At 31.8% G+C, this 22221-nt stretch overlaps 1 protein-coding gene across 1 annotated transcript in view; it reads right to left on the bottom strand.

The window, feature by feature from the left end:
- Positions 1–17290: 17290 nt before the first annotated feature.
- Positions 17291–22221, bottom strand: part of LOC149817026 (SKP1-interacting partner 15-like) — a 37903-nt gene continuing 32972 nt past the window's right edge. The window contains exon 2 of the mRNA XM_089986857.1: positions 17291–17788. The gene's annotated coding sequence lies outside the window, so the exon portion shown is untranslated. The remainder of the gene's footprint in view (positions 17789–22221) is intronic.

The following is a 22221-nucleotide window of genomic DNA, read 5'->3' as shown; positions in this document are numbered from 1 at the left end:
TCATCGCACTAGTCGATCAATCCAAAATCCAGTTTTACACTGGTCAAACTTTCCCAAATCCAATCTTCGCACTGGTCAAACTTTCAAAATTCAGCTTTTGAGTCAATAACAATCTCTTGAAGGTACAATCTTTAGGCACGGATTCATCAAGCGGATATCAAGCAATTATTTCACATAGGATTTCAGAATATTTTGCCAATTTGTTACTAAGAATATTTGTTGATTTCAAAATTTTATTGCAGAAAAGAATTACCTCAAACTGCCTTCAATATTCTCTCTAAAAGGGTGAAACTTTTGCAAAGAAAGAACAAAATTCAAAGTTTTTTCCGTTGGTCAACCAAAAGGATGAAGAAAAATCCTCGATATGACCGACAAAGAAAAATTCAATGATGTTGAAAAGCCATAAATGAATTGATATTAATCATATCTATGACACATTCTTAAAGATGATTCTTCTGGCAATAAGACAGTAGAAATATCCCCACGATAAAAGAATTCATTCATATTCTTCAATCATGCAAGCATAATTAATTATCTGCAAAGGAGATCTCTCATTCATCACCAAGTTTAGGTCTCTGGAGACAAAGAAAACTCAGATCATCTCCAAGTTAAAGGAGCATGCAATGTGTCCTTCTAGGAAAAGTTCAGATCATCGCCAAGTTGAAGGCTGATGCGATGAACCTCCCGACAAACCCTAAAAGATATTTGATTTATGTTATCATCAAAAGATTTCCAATCAAAGAGGCAATGCCATCAATCTAATTCCTGGGGATAAGGAAGACTCAATCATCTCCAAGTTGAAGGAATATGTGACGTGTTCTTCTAGGAAAAATCAGAACATCCCCAAGTTGAGGGCTGATGTGATGAATTTCCTGCCAAACCCCAGAAGAGCTCAATTTTATGTCTCAAAGAGTATAAAAAGATTATCATGGGTAAACCTCAGATATTAAGCTACCAAAACTAACAAGAATCATCTTTATCTATGTGAAATTCTTTTATCAATATCATTTCATCCACTTTCTTTTATGAAACTGAGAACAAATTCCTCTTTTTTCATATCAAGGAAATGGATAGGTTCCTTAAAGAAACTCAACAACAATAAATTTGAATTTGATTCTTGATTCTACGAAGTTAGCCCAATTGGAGGTAATACTCTAGGTAGAAAAAAGAAATATCTTTTGCACAGATGTGCATATTTTGATCATTTTGAATCAACTACAATTTTTATCTTATTAGCAATATTTTCTGGCTATTCCGACATGAACCGAAAAACTTGATGTGCATTTTGATATATCCTGGCATTGTTTCAACCCTCGTTAGGACTTGATAACTTAAATTTTTCAAGATCCTTCCCTTCTATTTGATATAAGCGTCTGGGCTCTCAGATCCGCACATTTCCCATTGTCTCGCCATAGACAATTATTTTCAGTCCAAGGTTGTGCTTGTTTTTCTCGCAAAAGGTCATTTTCAAAAGTTGTTTTAGTCTCAGTCATGAGACGCCCCATTTCAATCCCTTTGCCAAAGCTTCAAGAAATCCCATTTTTCTTAACCTTTGCAATCCCTTTTAGATTTTTCTTGTGCAAAATCCAAAAGTCCCATCATAGTTTCTTCATTCAAGGATTCCATTTTCATTTTTCCAATCAGGTTAAGGGATAAACCTGACTCTCACTTCGTGAGGCATTTTCATTCCCCGTTCAGGTAAGGGTCAAACTTGAGCCTCATTGCATGAGGTATTTTCGTTTTCGTTCAGGTAAGGGTCAAACTTGAACCTCATTCCATGAGGTATTTTCATCCTCATTCAGGTAAGAGTCAAACCTGAGCCTCATTCCATGAGGTATTTTCATTCTCAATCAGGTTAAGGGTTAAACGTGAGCCTCATTTCATGAGGTATTTTTGTCCTCATTCAGGTAAGGGTCGAACCTGAGCCTCATTCCAAGAGGTATTTTCATTCCATTCAAGTTAAGGGCTAAACCTAAATTTTCTACAAAGAGATCATTTCAAAAGCTTACTTCTCCTTTATCATTCTCTCTTTCCAAAGCTTTGAAGATCTTATTTTTTGTCACCTTTTACAACCTCACTTCGTGAGGATCATTTTCACAATCAATTCTTTTCTACCCAGTCAGATTTACCTAATTGGGGCATTTTTTTTTTTGAAATTTGGTGTGTTTTTCTTTGCTACTAAGCTCGACTTTCAACCAGCTTAGCAGCAATGATGGGCATCTGTAAACACCCCAAATTTTTTAGGTTCGTTTTGGACATCCTCATTTCATAGATATAAATCTTTTGCAGGGCAATGTAGAGTCTCACTCATAGGTTTATCCCAGTTTAGAAGTCAGTCTACCTCCATTTTGTCAATAAAATTATCATTTTACCCCTGAATCACCCTTAGCCCTTCATCAATCAAACTTAGCCAAACTCATCTTAAGTTCAGAAAAGTTAGAATATCAGTCATTTTTAGCTCCACTAAGCTCACGATGAGCTGTGTCAGTTCATTTTGGCTAAATTTATTTTATTTCAGACGAAATGAGCTCATTTTTAGCTCAAATTTTAGCCAAACTGTCCTTGAGTCAGTTAAACCTAGTAGATCATATCCTCATGAGTCTAATATGAGTTCATCAGGAGTTTGAATGATCCGGTTCCAGTTCTAAGTCAATTTATGCATTCTCGGACCTTCATTTTAGCTTGTTTGAACTTAATTTAGTCTAAATTGAGCTAACCCCAGTCGGTTGAGCTAGTGTTTTAGCTCAAAATTTAGTTCATCTTAGTATAACTGACTTCTAATTTAGTTCATTTCAATTCTATTTAGTTCAAGATAATTCAAACCAGTCTAGTGTCGTGTTTCGCTACCCCTACAGAGCAAAACAAAAAAATAATAATTTCTTCAGAACATCATTTCTATCAATTTTCAAACTGGGACAAGTCCCAATTCAGACTCAGATCAATTCTTTTACCTGATATTTTATTAATATTCGAGATCCAATCTATATTTCAATTCGAATATTAGATCCCATATTGGATTTGATGTCCATTTACCACTCTGGACCTGGATTCTTTATCCAATTCATTCTATTATCCAGATCTAGAGTTCAATTTTCACTTTCTAAACTTGAAATATCTCATTAGATATATGGGATCCAATTAATCATTCCAGACCCATTTTCATCTAGATCCACCTTTTGATCTATTCATAAGGATAATTGAAACAATTTCTAAATTCGAACTCAAATTCATCTCACATCTGAGATCCAATTTCACTTCTTGGACTCTGATCCAAATCTAAGATCTAATTTCATTTCTAGGCTTGATCCAATATCCAAATCCAAATTTCATCATGAGCCTGGATCTTTCATTTCATAAATCTATATCTAGGATTCAACCATCGTTTCAAACCAATTTCTTTTATTTTTACCTTCAATCGAGATCCAGATCCACTTTATTCAAAATTTTGGATCCAAATTCAATATTTATTCAATTTTTAAAATCAATCCTTGAATTACAAATCCAAATTCATCATTTTTACAAAACCTTCTAAAAATTAGTCTAGATCCAATTTATAACTCGATTCGGATTTTGAAGAAAAACAAAAAAAAAATAAAATGGATCTTAGATCCAATCAAGATCCATTAAATTCAAAAATCAAAATTCTCTTCTTTATTTCTTCCATTTTCACTTTCCCTTTTAAATCCACTCCTTTGTTTAGTTTCAAAAATCAAAAGAAGAAAAAAAATATTTTCTAAAGGGGGTGCCACTTGGCATTTTTCAAGTTTTAAATAAATTTCATTTTAAAATCCCTTTTTAGCTCAAAAACCATTGATTTTAAAGATTGTTTTTAAAATCCCATTTGTTTTAAATACCCACATGGGCACCCACTTACAAAATGGTGCCATGTGTCAAGGTATTTTCAAAATTCTAACTATACCCATTTGAAAAAATAAAAAATACCCACATGCCCCCCCCCCTTGTGAGCTCTAAAGATGCCATGTGGAGGAGTCTTCTAGAGGCCCCTCTACATCAGCCCTAAGCCTAACCAACTCACCTTTTTCAATGCCCAAAATGCCCCTAATTTGTCTTATAAATAGACCCTCTAGGGGGACAATTTTGACAAAAGTGGAGTTCTCTCTCTCTCATTCTCTCTTGGAAGTTGGCGCCAAACCCTTGGAGCTCCTCCTTCTCCTTCTCCTTCTCCTTCTCCTTCTCCTTCTCCTTCTCCTTCTCCTTCTCCTCAAGGTATGTTTCCTCTTCTTCTAATTTCATTTCTTCTTTGCTTTAATTGATTTGCATTTTGTAATTTCCATTTATATCAAAAGCCATCAAGAAGATGGAATTTGATCTTCTATAGATCAAATTCCTCTTCAATTGGCAATATCAAGTCAATACATGCCTTATTTCTTTTAATTTTTACTTTGTTAATTCTGTATTTGATGATATTTTACTATTTTTTTTCTTTTAAAATTTGAAAATATATCATTTATGTTTCATTTTTCATTTTATGCTTTGATAGATTAAATGCATTCATTCTCTTTTCTATTTTGCATGCATCTTGATTCTGGCCCCATGTTAGCGTATTAAGATGTTTTTCTTTGCATTTTTTACCTAAATTTTTTATGGGTGATTCATGACTGTATTTATATAAATCTGTGAATTTTCCATGATTTTTTTAGCCTACTTTAAAAATCGGGATTCAGATCTTATCATTCTGCATCGTCAAGATTTTAGCAGAATCTTGACCAACTTGTCAGAGTAATTTCTCCCTAACCGAAGATGATCTCTATGATCCGTAAAAAGTGGTGTCTTCAGAATTGAATTTAGTTTGTTAATGTCAATTTTTAGCAATTTTTATGGTCATTTCATACCTGATTTGGATCAGAAATCACAACCATGTTACTCTACATAATTTTAATTGTTCAGGTTTTAGTCCAATTTGTCAAAGTCATATCTCCCTAATGGGAGATCATTTTTTAGATCTGTAAAACGGGTTTTATTCACCTGCATGTTTAATTTATCCTTGCAAATTTTCAAAAAAAATTATGGTCTATTTTTATTTCATTTTGATTTAAGACCAAAACCCTATCTGTCTATAATCCCAGGCATTGCTCAAACACAAGATCTACTTGTTGTTGTCATATCTCCCCAATGGGAGATCATTTTCTAGATCTGTAAAAAGGAAATTCTTACTAAAAATGTTTAGTTTATTCATGCCAATTTTCATAAATTTTATTTATCATTTCAAATTTCATTTTGATCAAAAATCAGAATCCTATCATTTTGTAGTGTTAGGCTTTGCTCAGATCTTGAGCCATATTGTTTGAATCAGATCTCCCTAATGGGAGATCATTTTTAAGATATATAAAATGGATCTTCTTCCTATGCATGTCTAATTTATCTGTGAAAATGTTTAGAAATTATCATTGACATTTCATATTTCATTTTGATAAAAAATCAGAACCCTTTTATTTTGCATCATTAAGCATTGCTTAGATCTTATCTCATCTTGTCTCGATTGGATCTCTCTAACCAGAAATGGTTTTTGAGATATGTAAAAAAAGTTTTATTAAATTATGTGTCGAGTTTATCTCTGTCAACGTTTATAAATTTTCATGTTTATTTGTTATTTCAATTCTGCTAAAAATTGAAACTGGTTACAGAACTTCATGTTCTGTAACAGGTTCATTCTCTGAGATGGAACAGTGACTTCTTGTAGTCACTATTTCCAAACCATAATTTATTTTTCCTTTTTGTAAATTATAGTTTTTTTATTGTGTTGAGCAATGTATCCCATAAATTTGGGAGAAATTGAGTCAGTTTAACCTCTAAAACACCCAAATTACAGAAGCCTATCTGTGAAAATTCAATCTCCTGCTCCTAAAATAAATTTTTCAATGTTTTAATCATATCTCAAGATTTAGAAATATTTTTGATGTTTTGTAAAAATGAAATGCTTATCTAATGTGTTTTCAATCCATGGATTTATTTTAAGCTTTATTTGAGTTGTTGTATACCTTCTTTCACCTGAAATGCTCTGACAAGTTTTCTTATAAATCTTGATTCTATAAATTCCTGTTTTGATTTTATAAAGAACCCTAATTCAGATTTTTTTCAATATTTTTCTTGAATTTTTCAATTCTAGAGTGTTCTTAAGGTTGTTAGGGGTCAACATATCAATTTTTATAAATTTCTATGGTTATTTAACCTTTCATTCATTGCATTTTTTCAAAATCGATTTTATAAAAAGCATATTTCTGTTAAAATAAAGATAAATTAGGCATTTTAGCATTTTAAAACTCAAATTTCAAATATAATTCATATCATTTTATGATTTAAAAATGATTTTTATCATCTTAGAATGCCTTATATTCATTTTAGCAAATTTTGGAGTTCATTTGATCTTTATTTCGAAAACATTTCAATATTCTTTTCGTAAATTCTTGAATTTCAAAGTTATATTAACTTTAAATTCAAATTTTAAAACAAACTTTGGCATTTTCAAACTAAATTTCAAAAATTGAAACTCCAAAATGCATTTTCAAATGCTTTTGTAAAGTCATGCATCATTTGCATTTATTTTGTTTAATTTTTCTTTATTTTTGGGGCATAAAAGGCTAATTTTGGCTAATTTTCTTCAATTTTCCAATAATTGAAGGAAAATCCATAAAAGCCTACATTTATTTCTAACAAGATTGCTAATTTTGCAAGAATTTTTTATTTTATCAATTGATGTATTAATTCAAAGGGTTGTAATTAATTGATTAATAAAAATTTTACTTCATGCTTAGTTTAGGAATGAATGAGCATATAGTTTAATTTCAATTTTCATGATTAATTTATTACATTTTTATTTTTATTTTAATTACACCATGGTGAAACACGAATCGCACGTGCACCACTTTAATAGAGGATAATAAAACTAAGTAAAATTCATATTTGTGGACATAGTTAGAATATGAATAATACTAAGAATTATTATTCTTTATTAAGGAAAATTCGACATACACTCTTAGGTCATTTTCAAAATTCATTATATTTCAAAATTCATTCTTTTTCTTCCTTTATTAGAATTCAAATAAAGATTAATTTAAAGTATACTTGTGGCCATAGCCATGAATATAAAAAAAATTAATCTTGTTTAAATTCTACAAAGGCATAAAACTCTCTTTTAAAATAAAACTTTGAATAATTTTCAATAGAATTTCTTCAAAACTTTTACAAAATAATGCATTCATCATTTAGGATAGAATTGCATCATTTTATTTTTTAAAAATCTGAATTTTCAAAATATTTTCTATTTCAAGATGAATATCAAAGTGATTTTTGAAATATTTTTCTTTTTTCAAGTTTATTTCAATTTGTTTTCAAAATATTTTCAACTTTAGTTCAAAACATTTTCCAACCATTTTCAAGTTTATTTCAAATCATTTTCAATTTTATTTCAAGTTATTTTTGAAATATTTTTGAAGTTATTTTGAAATATTTTTTAAACATTTTCAAAAGATTATTTCAAATCATTTTCTAAATATTTTCAAAGCATTTCCAAGTTATTTTCAAAGCATTTTTAAAGTTATTTTCTAAATATTTTCAAATCAATTTTCAAGTTATTTTTGAAATTATTTTAAAGCATTTTCCAAATTAGTTTTGAAATTATTTCAAAGCATTTTCCAAATTATTTTTGAAATAATTTCAAATCATTTTTCTAAATATTTTCAAAATAATTTCAAAGTCATTTTCAAGATGAATTTTCAAACATTTTCAAAATAATTTCAAAGCATATTTTCAACATTTTCCAATAAATTTTGAAATCATTTTTTTCAACATTTTTTAAAGAATTTTGAAATCATTTTCATCCAATTTCAAAACATTTTTCCAAGAAATTTCAAAAATCATTTTTTTTAATTTCAAAGTATTATTGCCAACATTTTTTAATTAGTTTCAAAATCATTTCAAGGCACAATTTCTAAAACATTTTCAAGATAAATTATGATCAAGTTCTAAATCATTTCAAAGAATTTTCAAGATATTTTCAAGCTATTTTCCAAATTTTGAAAAACACTTGAAATTCAATCTTAAAATATTTTCAAAGGGATTTCTTTTGCAAATCAAACCAATTTTAGAGGCATTCCAAGTCATTTCACATAGATGATCATTTGTTTGCATTTCTAGGACTTAGAATAATTTCTTAGGAAAATTTAAGAAAAGTAAAGGCATAAATTCGATCCTTGGTTCAATTACCCCTGGTAAAGGCTCCAGGAACGGTTGAACCTCGTACCAATGAGCGAGCCCCGTCTCCTAATTTTCTCTCATATTTCAAAAAAGATGTGAGTTTTCAAAATCAAAAATCTTTTTCAAAAGGTCAAGTGGACCTTGCGAAAGTTTTTCTTCCTAAAAGAAGGAAAAAAAATCAATGATCACAACTAATTGATTTTACATAAAAAAAATTGATTACATATCTCCCTATAGCATTCGCAAACCAAATTTATTTCTGAGAAATCTAGCATACATGGTTGGCATAAAATCCTAGGCATCTCTATGCAAATTCACTTTTTTCTAGGGGCTAAATTGACCTCATTAGAAAAATCTGATCAATCCCTACTTTGTTAACAAATTTTTGATCCACGAAGGGTTTTCATTCGAAAACCCTTTGTGCATTAAAGTCGGGATAATCGGCTATGCCCGTATTCGGCTACAATGCAATGACATGTAGATATATACCTTTTTTTTTTTGCTAAGACTTGAGACCAGAGTATTTTTCACATGTATATGTGTGTGTACACATCTGGTTCAGTGTGCATACACGCATATGTGTACAATATTCAAATTTATTTTAAACTCCCTAAAATTTTCTTAGTAGAAATCGATTTTTGAGAGGGTTTTCAATCTAAAAACCATCTCTACTCTAAATATGATAAATTCAACATTGAATCCTCACGTGGGAGGTTTGGTACAGAGTATATCTATTTAGAACTAGAATAAACTCGTGCATAAGAGTTCCTATCTATAGGTAAAGAATATAACCCCTTACCTTTTTTTTGAGAAAAAGGACTCTGCTTGCTGGAAAATCAGTTTCTCTACTCGAATTGTCTCCTCCTCTTCGTGTGATAGCTACAGCCTGATGCTCAACCCTTTCTAATGTGTGCTATTGTACTCTTTGTGGTGTGAAAGAGGAAAATCTCAAAAAAGAGAAAGAGAAGGAAGAAAGAAGAAGAAGAGGGAGATAGAGAGAAAAAAGAAGAGAAGGTTCAAAAATGGCCAAATAAGGGGGTTGTGAGCCCCTCCTCTTTTATCGACCCTGACCTTCTTCATGGTGCTGAGATTTAATATCAATCCTTGATTAAGACTTTCCATTTTTTTTCCTTTTCATAATTTCCTTGAGCATATTTTTTTTTCTATACAATGTATTATGTAGTATTTTTTTTCTATCTAGTTAACCTAGGTTTTATGTACCCATATGATATACAATTATGTACATCATATGGTCTTATGTCATACAAGGGGGTCCATAAGGCTGGATGTCTCCCCCGTGGCTTTCTTTCCAAAATTCAAAATAGTCAAATTTGCGTGCTTGGCAAGCAAGTTGACTTTGGTCCTCTCTCTTTTTTTCTTTTCTTTCTTCTTTTCATATTTTTTTTTCTTTGCTATTCAGCCCATCCTAGAACCTTCTAGGATAGGACGACCCTCTTGGGAGGGTTTCCATGTGTTTATGGCAAGTTTTGACAGCTTCTAAAGCTTGATTTTTTCAAACTTTTAAGAAGCTCTGTAATTTAAAGTTTTAAATTATTTTTTCTCAATTTAACCTTGAGGTGCCACATAGTATGGGCCCCATAGGGGATGCCTCATGTATGGACCTCTAATTTTTTATAAACTTTAGTTAAATCCAATTTTCCTCTCCATATTTTCTTTATTTTATTAATTAAATTTATTTGATATTTTGGATTTTAAAATTTCTAAAACCACATTTAAAATTTAAATGGAATGACTCAACACGTAATACAAATTATTTCAAATTCATATGAAATTATTTTAAATACTAATTTATCATAATTATCTAAGTTTCCTTCTCAAAAATGCTATTTTTACTAAAATTAATTTCGAGAGCGATCTTCACTAAGGTCAGTAGGACACTTAGTCCTTTTAAAATTCTTTCTAAAATCTACTCTATTTATTTAATACCTCTTATTATCATTATTTATTTATTATTTATGAGAATATTTATGCAAAATTCATGAAAAAATGCAATGGTTTTGTTTAGTGGGAACCACATTTTGGATCACCGGAGTATGATCTTTATACACGGATTTTTTGTAATCCAAAATCAATGGTTATGAAAGCATCAGTTTTTCTTAGCTAATAAAATCACATTTTTTGTCAAAAAAATATGATCCAAGAGTCGATTCTCACTAAATTGAGCATGCTAAACACATCTAACAGTTCAGATCTATCATAAAACACTTCAAACTATGGGGCAGAATGAGAAAAGTGGGCCTAATACTTTCTCTCTCTCTCTCTCTCTCTCTCTCTCTCTATATATATATATATATATATATATATATATATATATAGTAGAGTATAACTGCTTGAGCACCTACTTAATCATGCTTACCATCTACCATGCACATAATTGGTGGTCCGTAAAAAAAATGGTAAAAAATGGATCAAATTATAACACCCTATTTTTTATAACCCAAAAATGGTAGATTTTTTTTTAAAAATATCTTTAAATATTTTAACATATAACAGTGAAAAAACTCATCGGGTCTAAAAGTTGGCGTACTACTTTTCATATTCATGCATAACCATACGATTGTGAGGATTCAAAAGAAATAGATTTCAACTTGCATAAACTATATCAATATCTATAATCATTCAAAGAAATTATTTACTTTTGTCCATTGACATAATAATCAAATAATAAATCAGAGTCTAGAAAATCTTGTAAATATAAAGGAAAGGTAGGCTCAGTCCCCGTTGCAACCTCCCGTCTTCTCATGTAAGCTACTCCTCATCACCTGAAAAATATTAATTTGTATAGGGTGAGACAACACATGTCTCAATAGAGTGAGATATACTAAACTTGTAAGACAGAAATACAAAGCAGGAATTTTAGTAGAAATTTTATAGTTTATCATGTGGAATTAACTAAAATAATTACACAAGTAGTCATGCTTATTCAATCAACCAAATTAAACAAAAGAGCATCAATTCATATATTTCAAGAAGTTAAAATGCATAAGCAGTTAATATGCATGACTTACCATATGCTAAAGCCTTTCAATGCGTGCATAAATTCTTATCTTTAATTAAATTTTCTTTCTTAAATAATGCATATGATGCCTGACTAATACACATACATCTTAAGTTATCACTTCTTAGCCCTGCTAATACGACACATTCTTAGATTTGCGGATCAAGACCATGGCTTGGGCAATGTTTTACATACAGGGATGACTTTAGCCTGGCCAAGCCCATTCACCAGAACAGGGTGAGGGACGTTAATATAAGAGAGATTCTCAACACCTTTCAACCCGATGTACCAGTTTTCCTCATTAGTACCTTGCCCTCTACGCTGCAGCCTAATGCATAGGTTTTTCCCATAAAATCATGAGAGGAGAGGAGCAACCATCCGTACTTGAAACATACTTGCCCCACGAAGTTTTGTACCACCTGCCACTCTTCCAGTAAGTATCTTGAGTTTTAATATCACATGATTACTTGATTACATACATATTTTTCATGCAATATCAAAACTTGAGTCACTTTATGGGCAATGGATGCATTCTTATAAAGCATTGAAATATTCACTTAATCATACTTGTAACATAAACTTGAGCATATGCGTGGATGAAAATCTTATTTATTTTCATGCTTCATTTAGCATATATGCATGTACATGGCCCATGCAATAAAGAACATGAATTTGAGAATCCACATCATTGAAACATCCATACCATCATCATCATAACATGAGCATACATGCAACCAACACAATATTCTAAATATAAACATAAACTTGCATTCATTGGACCCTTTGATCCTTCATCTTAATGTATAGGCTTTCTTAGGGCAATTCATGTTTTAAGCTAGACATAAACTTTTGCATAATATCAGACTTGCATACTCATTCACATGCTGCATGTATGAAAAAATTTATACGACATCTATGCAAACTACACTAAGGTTGACTCTCGATCCAAAGACTGGTCGTGATTAGCAAAATCTTTAACTCTACTCGACTATTTTAGAGTTTACAAAAAAATTGAGTTCAGTAAATAAAGTTGATATTTTCACAGTATGTAAAAAATTTCTTCAGCTTTCTGTAGACGCAAACTGTTTATGAAAATTCCTCTGTATGAGGGAGGTATGAACATTTTACTACAAACATATCATATTTTATTCTGACTACCACAGGGTCGTGCTCATTCCATGAACAAAGCCCAACTTTCTCAGTAAATGCAAAATTTTGTTAGCTTTCCAACACAATAAATTGTTCATCAAAACTCCTTCATACGAGGGAGATATGAACATTTTATTGGTCGAAGGTCTGGTCGAAAAACTATAATTCTGGGTCTATGCATTCAGGTCGGGCCAAATCGGGCCACCTGAATCCGTACACCCATGATTTTTCTTGCATATTTTAAAATAAAAATCACAATAAAATATACAGGTAGATCTGACATATTCTATCTGAGATAAATTATATTTTTTCTCAGCCTTTTAGTAGAAAAAATAAGCCCATCTCGCATATACTTTATTTTCTCAAGAATAATTTCAGCAAAATACATAATAAATTAACTAAAACATGTAATATACATGAAATAAAAATTCATAAAAATATACAAAAATCATAGAATATCTACTTAATCATACTCTATTAAAAACCATCAAATATTGCACAAATTTAACCACGAAATCTATATTCTTTCTAAATTTACCGATTTCTTTTCTAAAAAAAATGATATTGCCAAAATTGTAATATCTTAAGATTTTGACCATAAAAATTCAAAAAAAAATTATAAAAGGTCTTCAACAACATATCCTATCAATACAAATTGATACTTGCAAGAAAATCATAGCATAATTCAAGTATTTATAAATTTTATAGATTTCTTTTCTGAGAAACTGAGTTTTTATGAAAAATCTGATTTCCAAGAGATTTTTTTTTGGAAAATCGTTCTTTTTTCATAGATCTTTAGATCTGGGTTAAACTCACAGTTATGAGGGTTTTATCATGGCCTAAACTCATGAAAAATCATTGAAATCTCTGCCAAGAATTTTATTCTTGCAAGAAAAGCATAAATCACCTACCTCTTGTCGCAAAAACATTTTTCGTAGGATCTGACAGTTCTTTTTGCACAATCAGACCAATCTGCACCTTCTACTAGCTAGAGAAGGGCCTTTGACACCCTCTGGAATCACGTGGAGGTCTTTCTTGAATCCAAAAAAAAGAAGGAAAGGCTTTAAAGGGTGTGGGAAAGAGATAAGAGAAAAAGAGAACTAACTTTGTTAATCTTTCTCATGAGGGCCTCCATTTATAAATGGGCTTACACAAGAGTCTCATCTCTAATATAAGAAGTTAATATTTATTAAATTTTTTTATTAATAAAATAAAAAATAAATTATGAGACCTAATTAATTAAATTTTGAAATTACTTAAGCTATAAAAGAAAAGTAAAGACTTTTTACCTTGGTTTGGGCTCTGGTGATATGATAACTTTTCGAGAGGCTTACAGACCCAAAGACTCATCTGAATTGAATGTTTAAATAGTTGATTTGGTAGCCCTTGAAATGTAGAACATCGTGGTGTTTTTAGATTTAATCGTATGCATACGGATTGGCAAAAACATTTAGTCAATATCAAAAAACGTTAATTTTTGACCTATAGTTAGGCATGAACTTCGATCATTGATAAAATGCTCAAATCAATACCAATTTGGGCATATAAATAGTCAATTTCAATGCCCTCAAAATGAGAAACGTCAAGATCAACTCCGATTTAATAGATAAGTCATTGATTGGCCGAAATATTTGTCGAAACAATAATAACATCTGATATTATTGGTCCAGTACAATGAGATTAGATCCAAATCTAAAATCCATAGTCTAAAATCATTTACTTTCTTATTTAGTCCACATATTTTAGTTTTTCCAGTTATTCTTGAAATAATCTTCATAACTTGAGACAAAGGTTTATAATTAATCAAAATCAAGAAAATCAAGAATTTATGATTGTAGTTATGAATGCACCAATAATTTATCATTTATTCATTTTAAGTATCAAGAAAAAAAATCGAGTTTTACACAAACAATGCCAAAATGGATTTCGCGGTGAACTTGGAGCGATGCTAAGGGTCCCAGTGGAAAATGGATTTTTAGTGGCGCTCCAAGTGCACTGCTAAAAGTCCTGAACAATAGGCATGACATTAGAAAATTTTAATACCGCACGTGTCTCTTGGGGCATTAGTGGTGCACTTGGAATGTCGCTAAAGGTCTAAGTTCCCGTTGAAGCCCCTTTGGGCTTTTTGAGCTATTTTTTATGGATTTTTTTTTGCGTTGATCGTCCATCAAGCACGTGATGGATGGTCTACATCATCAAGTAGGTGCTTAAGCATCTACTCTCTCTCTCTCTCTCTCTCTCTCTCTCTCTCTCTCTCTCTCTCTCTCTCTCTCTATATATATATATATATATATATATATATATATATATATATATATATATATATATATATATATATATATATATATATATATATATATATATATATATATGAGTGAGGGGTAGGTGCTTAATGAAATATGTTTAATGATATGTGCTTAATGGGTTTTTCAGAATTTTTTTTTTATTTTTAAATTTTGACCATACAATGTGATCTATGTACTCGATTTTATACGGATCAACTCTTGAAGTGTTCAATTCTAACACATGGGTGGGTTTTTACAAGGTTCAAAAAATCAACGGTCTAAAATCTTTGTAAATTTTTTAGACTCTAAATATCATTTTTTTCATAAAAAACACATGATCTATGTGTGGTTCCTCGTAAATCAACCATGCCCAACACATTCATGGTGACAAAACTGCAAAAATAAATACTAAAAGAGCAGAAAAACCCATTAAGCATGTATCATTATATATATATATATATATATATATATATATATATATATATATATATATAGTAGGGTGCATCACTGAACACATTAAGAGTATATTTGGTTGTTTTGAAAAGTAAAAATATTGTTTAAAAGATATTCACTTTCAAAATCTCATGGAACATCATGAGAAAGTTAAATCTTACTTTTGAGGTTACTTTTTTATGAGGCTTACTTATGGAGTTTGTACTAAAAAAGTTTTATATTTTGTTGTTTTTTGGTACTGTTCAAATAAGATTCACTTTCTAAATCTCATGTGATTCTAAATTGTATGAGATGCAACCAAACATATCCAAAGTGTTCGATGATACACCGAGGGAAAGCTTGCCATTGATCGCACATCGATCAACAGAGTGCTTTTTTCAATGAAATCAACGCCCCTGGCGCATTCGACCATGTTAGACATGAGGGGCGTTCGGTGTTACTCCCAATTCTATATATACATATATAGAAACATCGAACACTACTTGTGCGTAAATTCCTTTAAAGCAAAGCTTAATTAACAGCTCTTGCTTGGCTGCACAAGCAAAGCAACAGTGGTGAGGTCCAGCGGAGGTCCTGAATGTCTCGTACAGTCTAGTTCAAGCCAGATGAATTGCCAAAGGATAACAACGAAATAATGCCCATGTGAACAGATATTTGGTACCAAGTCTCTACAGATGTGGAGCGATGAGCACCGTCCGAAGGTCAGTCGCCGAGTCCCAGTTTGCGGATGCATGATGCCAGACTTGAAGGAAACAGCCCCTCACAAACATAGATTCCCAAAACAGATGAACAGTCGATTCTTCATGGTTTCCCATAGCGAGCACTGACTAAGAAAACTAAAACCATGTTTTTTAAGAACATGGTCAGTTAATAACTTATCCTGAAGGATCATGCATGCCATGACAGACCCGAGGATGGGAAAAGCCTGATCCCAAGGTGCTCTTTCTGAAAGTCATTGGACGGAAGGAGGACCAAACATGCGATAACATGATGTGATGGTGAATTGACCAGAAGTGGAGTGGTTCCAGTAGGGAGTGTCAATCGAGCATAAAAGAAAAATAGCTGAAGTCTGGCTTGCAAGCAATTGAAATAAACATATTTTATAAGTTCAAATTTTGTTGCTTCCAACTTTGAAATAACATTTTTTTCTGTAAATGAGTGTCTGAGCTTGGCTCAGTAGGTATAGAGTTCAAAGCCTGTTGCTTTCAGCTTTGAAGCAATGTATTTATTTTCTGTAATAGAGTCTACTCAAGCTCAGCTCACAAAAAATGAGTTGAGCTTGAACTGTAAACTGAATCGTAGAAGAGTCACTTATTGGATGTGGCCATGGATGATCCGAATGACGCTTCGGTAGAGGTGGGTGGTCGGCATTCTTCTCAATCAATACCCACAATGAGATCAGGCTAGAATCTCGAAAGGTGAGCAGGACCCTTTGAACCCAGAAATGGTGAGAGACCGACAATACTACATATTACAAATCTCTTATATTTTGTAAACCACGATTTTTGTTTTTTTCTCTTTTTTTTAATCTAAATGTACTGATGTGATATACATGATTGGTTTTACAAGAATACACTCTTGAATCATCCGATTTTGATGCATAAACGTGCAACGGTTTTTTACCCTAAAGGTCTAAAAAGTATGAATAATTTTGGCCAACGTTTCCCAATACTGGAAAAGTTTCTGGTTGATTTCACACACTTTTTCACTGAGCATTCACTTGTTGTGGAACTTCTAGGCAAGATTAATGACAAGTAATACTATACCAAAGGGGAATGAAAACCTACCCAATAATAAACATTTACCGGATTTTCATGTTTTTTCAAAATTCTGACCTTACAGATGTGATCTATGCACTTGTTTTTATAGGAAACAGTTCTTGGAGCATTTGATTCAAATCAAAGGCCTACAATTTTATAAAATTTTTAGGCTTCAAATACCATTTTTTCCATCCAAAATGCATGATCCAAGTGTCGATTTCTAGTAAATCAATCATGCCGAACACATCTGTAAGGTCAGAATTTCAAAAAAACACCGAAAATCCAATAAATGTTTCTTATTTGGGAGGTTTTCTATTGGGTAGGTTTTCCTTTTCTCTATACCAAAAGAAATTACTAGAAACATTAACATTCCTCAAGTCTGATCTTAATGTATGCAAATATATAGATCTATTGTATCAAATTGTATATATGCAAATATATAAGTCTAGAACATATAAATGGAGCCTGAAGCCAGTTTGACTGAGGGGAAGGAGGGGGGTGATGGGATGGGATGGGATGGGATATTAGCTCAGTTAGTGTATCAAATTCCAGTGCACATTAGTTAGTGGAAATGCCACCCGTGAATACAACATAATAGGACACATTGCCTTCTAAAAATGACAAGATCTCTAAGATATCAGAATGCACTAAATAAAAGGTGCATCTTTCATCGAAGGGTATCTCGTACATGTTTGCAAGCAAGTTGTACAATGACTGCACAGCAAGGAACTGTAATACAAATAGAGCCCAAAACGACCAAAGAGACATCTTGGAGAATGGGACTCCAGGACTTTGATGCAAAAAGGACGCAAAGTCTAGCAATGACAGCATTGAAGCTCACATACAGTCCCTATAGTATAGTTCTCTGTTGATCTCTAAACCATATATTCTTCCTTTGCAAACAGCACCTACATCAAATAGTTTAAAGTAAAACAGGCGTTACATATTCACACTGCAAGTTGGAGAATAGAAAGCACATGCAATGATCAGACTTGAAACAATTGTGCATAGATGAATAAAAGAATTTCACCTCAATGAAACTTTCAATCAGTTTGCATTGCACGTAGAAGACTAAAAAAAATCATTAAAACAGTCACTTGGTTGACTACCAAAAGGAGAACGATGCGGTGAAATATATGGGGTAATAGGAGCCAAAATACTCTCATTGCAAATTCTCAAAGAAAAAACAAAGCTCCGAATACACAATGCCATATGTTAAAATTTACAAAATACAGGAATCTGAGAATGTTTTCATAGTGACTAAAACATCAATACTTTTTCTTTTTTAATAAAAAGGCAGATGGAATGGCAATAGCATATACCACCATATCCTCATCATCAATCATTGTCAGAGTCAGATTTGCAGTTCCTATTCCGTTTAAGGCTAAATCTAATTTACTCCCACATGTCATTCTTACTCCCTCCAACTATTTCTTGGCATTTCCTTTCCAATAGTTCCGTCAGCCTTTACCACATCACATCACATGACCTGGATCATCTTTTCTTTAGTTGCTAATTCCAATTTATCACCATCAATAGCACGCATCTCAATATCTCTAGCAAAACTCCAGAAAGTAGCATAAACGATTGGTGGGGCACTAAGAGCAGAGACGAAATTATTAGCAACTTCAGGCAAGCCTTTGCTTCTGGAATTTTGCATGTCCATACTCCTATAGTATTGCATCAGAAGTTGCTGATTTACATGAGATACACTTATGAAGTTCAAGAGCAAATTGTTGAGACGCAACTTTCCCATAAGCACGCATATAACGTCAAGAAAAATATGTACTACATTATTACTGACATTTAAGACTTCCTCCCCAACCATAATCTCAGTAAACATTTTTATCTATGTGCTTGTAAGATGAGAATGAACTCTAAATAGATCAGTTCATTACAACATCTATGAACAAACATCACACACAGATCTATATCTTTGCTTGGTTATCCTGATCGTAATGACTAAATAACATTTGGTAGTGGGATGATGTGAATTTTTGAGGAAGCTATTGTCCAGAAAGTTGAGGATTTGGTAAAGTAGTGTGTGGACTAATGGATCAAATGTTAAATCTATATTTTAGAATTCCCATCCTTGTGACTTCTGGAATTTTTTTTTCTATTTAAAATTCTTTGATCTACTTTTAAAATGGTGAATGTATTCATTGCTTCTAATGATATCAGATTCATTCTGACAGGCAAACAATATTTGTTCTAAAATTTTTGATATTTTGGATTGAGAGAGAAAAGAAAGGAACTTAGAGATGTGAATGACTTGGTTTCAGTTTAGATGTAGGCATAAACATCATGAATCTAACCTAATAAGATCTAGCACCGCTGGACAATGCTCACGCTTGGACACAGGTTGAGGCATCCTCAAATGAATCAAAGACTATACAGGATCCAACCCTAACCAGGTGTAAGTTTTTCAAGCAAAAATGGTCTAATTGAACAAACTTTATCAGGTTTAGCTATAAAAATCCCTTAAAGTTCTGGACCTGATTTAAGTCAGATCTGTGGCTCTACAAAACCCAAGTAAGCAGACTAGAGTCAGTCAATTCCTACTCAAAACATTATTTACATGACTTCTGGATAAACATGCACTTCATTTATGTGTGACAAAAAGTCTTACATGAAGTAATAATTTCATGATAACTTGTTTGGTTCCTGACTCCCTCACTAGAAAATGTACTAAAATGTCAAACCATCTGGAGTTGACAATAGAATAAAAGTGTTAAACGAGAGTGGATCAAGAAAACCTGCACTCATAGTATCTGATAGTGAAGAAGGAAGCTACAAAGTAATAATCATTATAACATGCAAGTGTGAATGTTCCCAAGTACCGATGCCAGGCAACAAAAGATATGAACACTATTCCACACCCCTTGCATGTAATGCTGTATTTCAAAATATTTCTTAATCAAGTGGTACTTAATTATGCACAAAAGATAATGCCAATACTCCATTTTCTGAACACTTAATGACGTTGTCCTGCATATAGCTCATTCTGAATTATCCTAGAATTCAATTTGACATCCAATTTAGTCAATATGCATCAGCAGCCACCAGTTTCTCAGAGATAAGTGAGAGCCAATAGCAGATCAAAGTTCAAGAATGTGAACAAAGCATAGAATGCTATACATGAACTTGAATCTAGTTAGCCACAGACACTAGAAATTCCATTCCCAGGGCTCAATTGATCTATATAACTATCAGCAATATTGGCGATATTCTGAAAATATCACCAGAAATACCGATATTTTAAGGTAGCCGATATTAAAGGGAATATCTCACGATATTTATAAAATATCGCCAGAAGACAAAATATCGCAGTATTATCACAATAATATTACAATATTTTTGGGAAAAAATTCTTTTTTTATATTTTAAGTTTGCATTTGGAACAAATATATTGCAAAACTTATTATTTTCTTATATTTTTTTTTCAATTTTTTAAACTCCCAAGATTTTTCAACTTTTGAAAATCGCTCTGAGAAATACCCTCGCGGAGGTAATACCTTGAATGTTATAGGTGACTATGATCTACATAAGAGCATAAACAATCATCTGATATTTCATGATGACAGAAGTATCAACTTTTTATAAAGGATGGAGGAAAAATATTAGTCTTCTCGAGTCTATATACTTTCCAATAATGTGAGAAGAATTACAGCAAGATTTAATTGATTCTTCTGTCAGTTTGCATTTATTTCAAACAAAAGAATCTCTATCTTTAATGATTTTAAAAGATCTAGCAGTCTTTCTTCCTTTTTCTAGGGCGATCGCAATTCATTGCCAAGTCACTAGCACTGGCCTTCTGAATAGCAACTAAAGGGAAATTATAGTAGGTGCCTGACATTTATTACATGTTTAACCGGTTAAGGTACCATAATCCTCGTATAACTGACTTTTAAGGAAAAATTAAAATAGGTGCTTCTGTTTAGGTCCGTCAATTTACTTGTAGTCACTGTTTAACCACCCACAATCAACTGAAAAATATGACAATGCTGTCCTCATTTTTGTTTCTCTAAAACCATGAGTGCCAAAACTCCAGCATACTCTCTCTCTCTCTCTCTCTCTCTCTCTCTCTCTATATATATATATATATATATATATATATATATATATATATATATGCTTTTATTATAAAAGGGGAAGGGGGTACCTTGTGACCCCCCATCTCCCTTTTTATTAACAAAGGGAACGGTACCTTCCCCACTGTGTGTGGTACGAAGGAGAACGAGGAGAAGAAGAAGAAGACGGAGGAGGCAGGTACCTCTCTCTCTCTCTCTCTCTCTCTCTCTCTCTCTCTCTCTCTCTCTCTCTCTCTCTCTCTCTCGTGTTGCTGCCAAGTAGGGGTGAGCATTAGCCCGGCTCAGCCTTGACCGGGTCGGCCTGGTAGTGTTATCAAAAACGCACCTTGAGGAGCAAAAGGCATGCCTCGCCTTGAGGCGCAGACCTCTGTTCCTCAAGGCCCAAGCCTGAGACGCAAAAAAAAAAAATTTACAGCAAGATTTCTGAGACATAATCAACAAGATTTTTGTAGGTTAATCTCATATATTTTCCAGTTATTTCAGTTATGTAATCAGTTTCTTAGTATATTACTATATTTTAACTTTTGTTGGTTAATCTTCGTATATTTTTCAGTTATTTCAGTATTGTAATTAGTTTCTTAATATATTTTAACTTTTGTTAGTTAATCTCATATATTTTCCAGTTATATAATCAGTTTTTTAGTTACTTTTATATGTTAATCTCATATTTTTTAGAATAATCTCATATATTTTAACTTTTGTAGGTTAATCTCATATATTTTCCAGTTATTTCAGTTATGTAATCAGTTTCTTAGTATATTTTAACTTTTGTTGGTTAATCTCATATATTTTCCAGTTATGTAATCAGTTTTTTAGTTACTTTTATATGTTGATGTCATATTTTTTAGAATAATCTCATATTTTTTAGAATAATCTCATATTTTTTAACTTTTGTTGGTTAATCTCATATATTTTCCAGTTATGTAATTGGTTTCTTAGTATATTTTAGCTTTTGTTGGTTAATCTCATATATTTTCCAGTTATGTAATCATTTTTTTAGTTACTTTTATATGTTAATCTCATATTTTTTAGAATAATCTCATATATTTTAACTTTTATAGGTTAATCTCATATATTTTCCAATTATTTCAGTTATGTAATCAGTTTCTTAGTATATTTTAAATTTTTTTGGTTAATCTCATATATTTTCCAGTTATGTAATCATTTTTTAGTTACTTTTATATGTTAATCTCATATTTTTTAGTACTTATTTGAGATTTTCTATTTCTTATTGGTTGTTATTTCATCAC

Source organism: Nuphar pumila, chromosome 14, assembly GCF_984573655.1.
Source record: "Nuphar pumila chromosome 14, dmNupPumi1.hap1.1, whole genome shotgun sequence".
NCBI lineage: Eukaryota > Viridiplantae > Streptophyta > Magnoliopsida > Nymphaeales > Nymphaeaceae > Nuphar > Nuphar pumila.
This window is presented reverse-complemented; position numbering and strand designations above follow the sequence as displayed.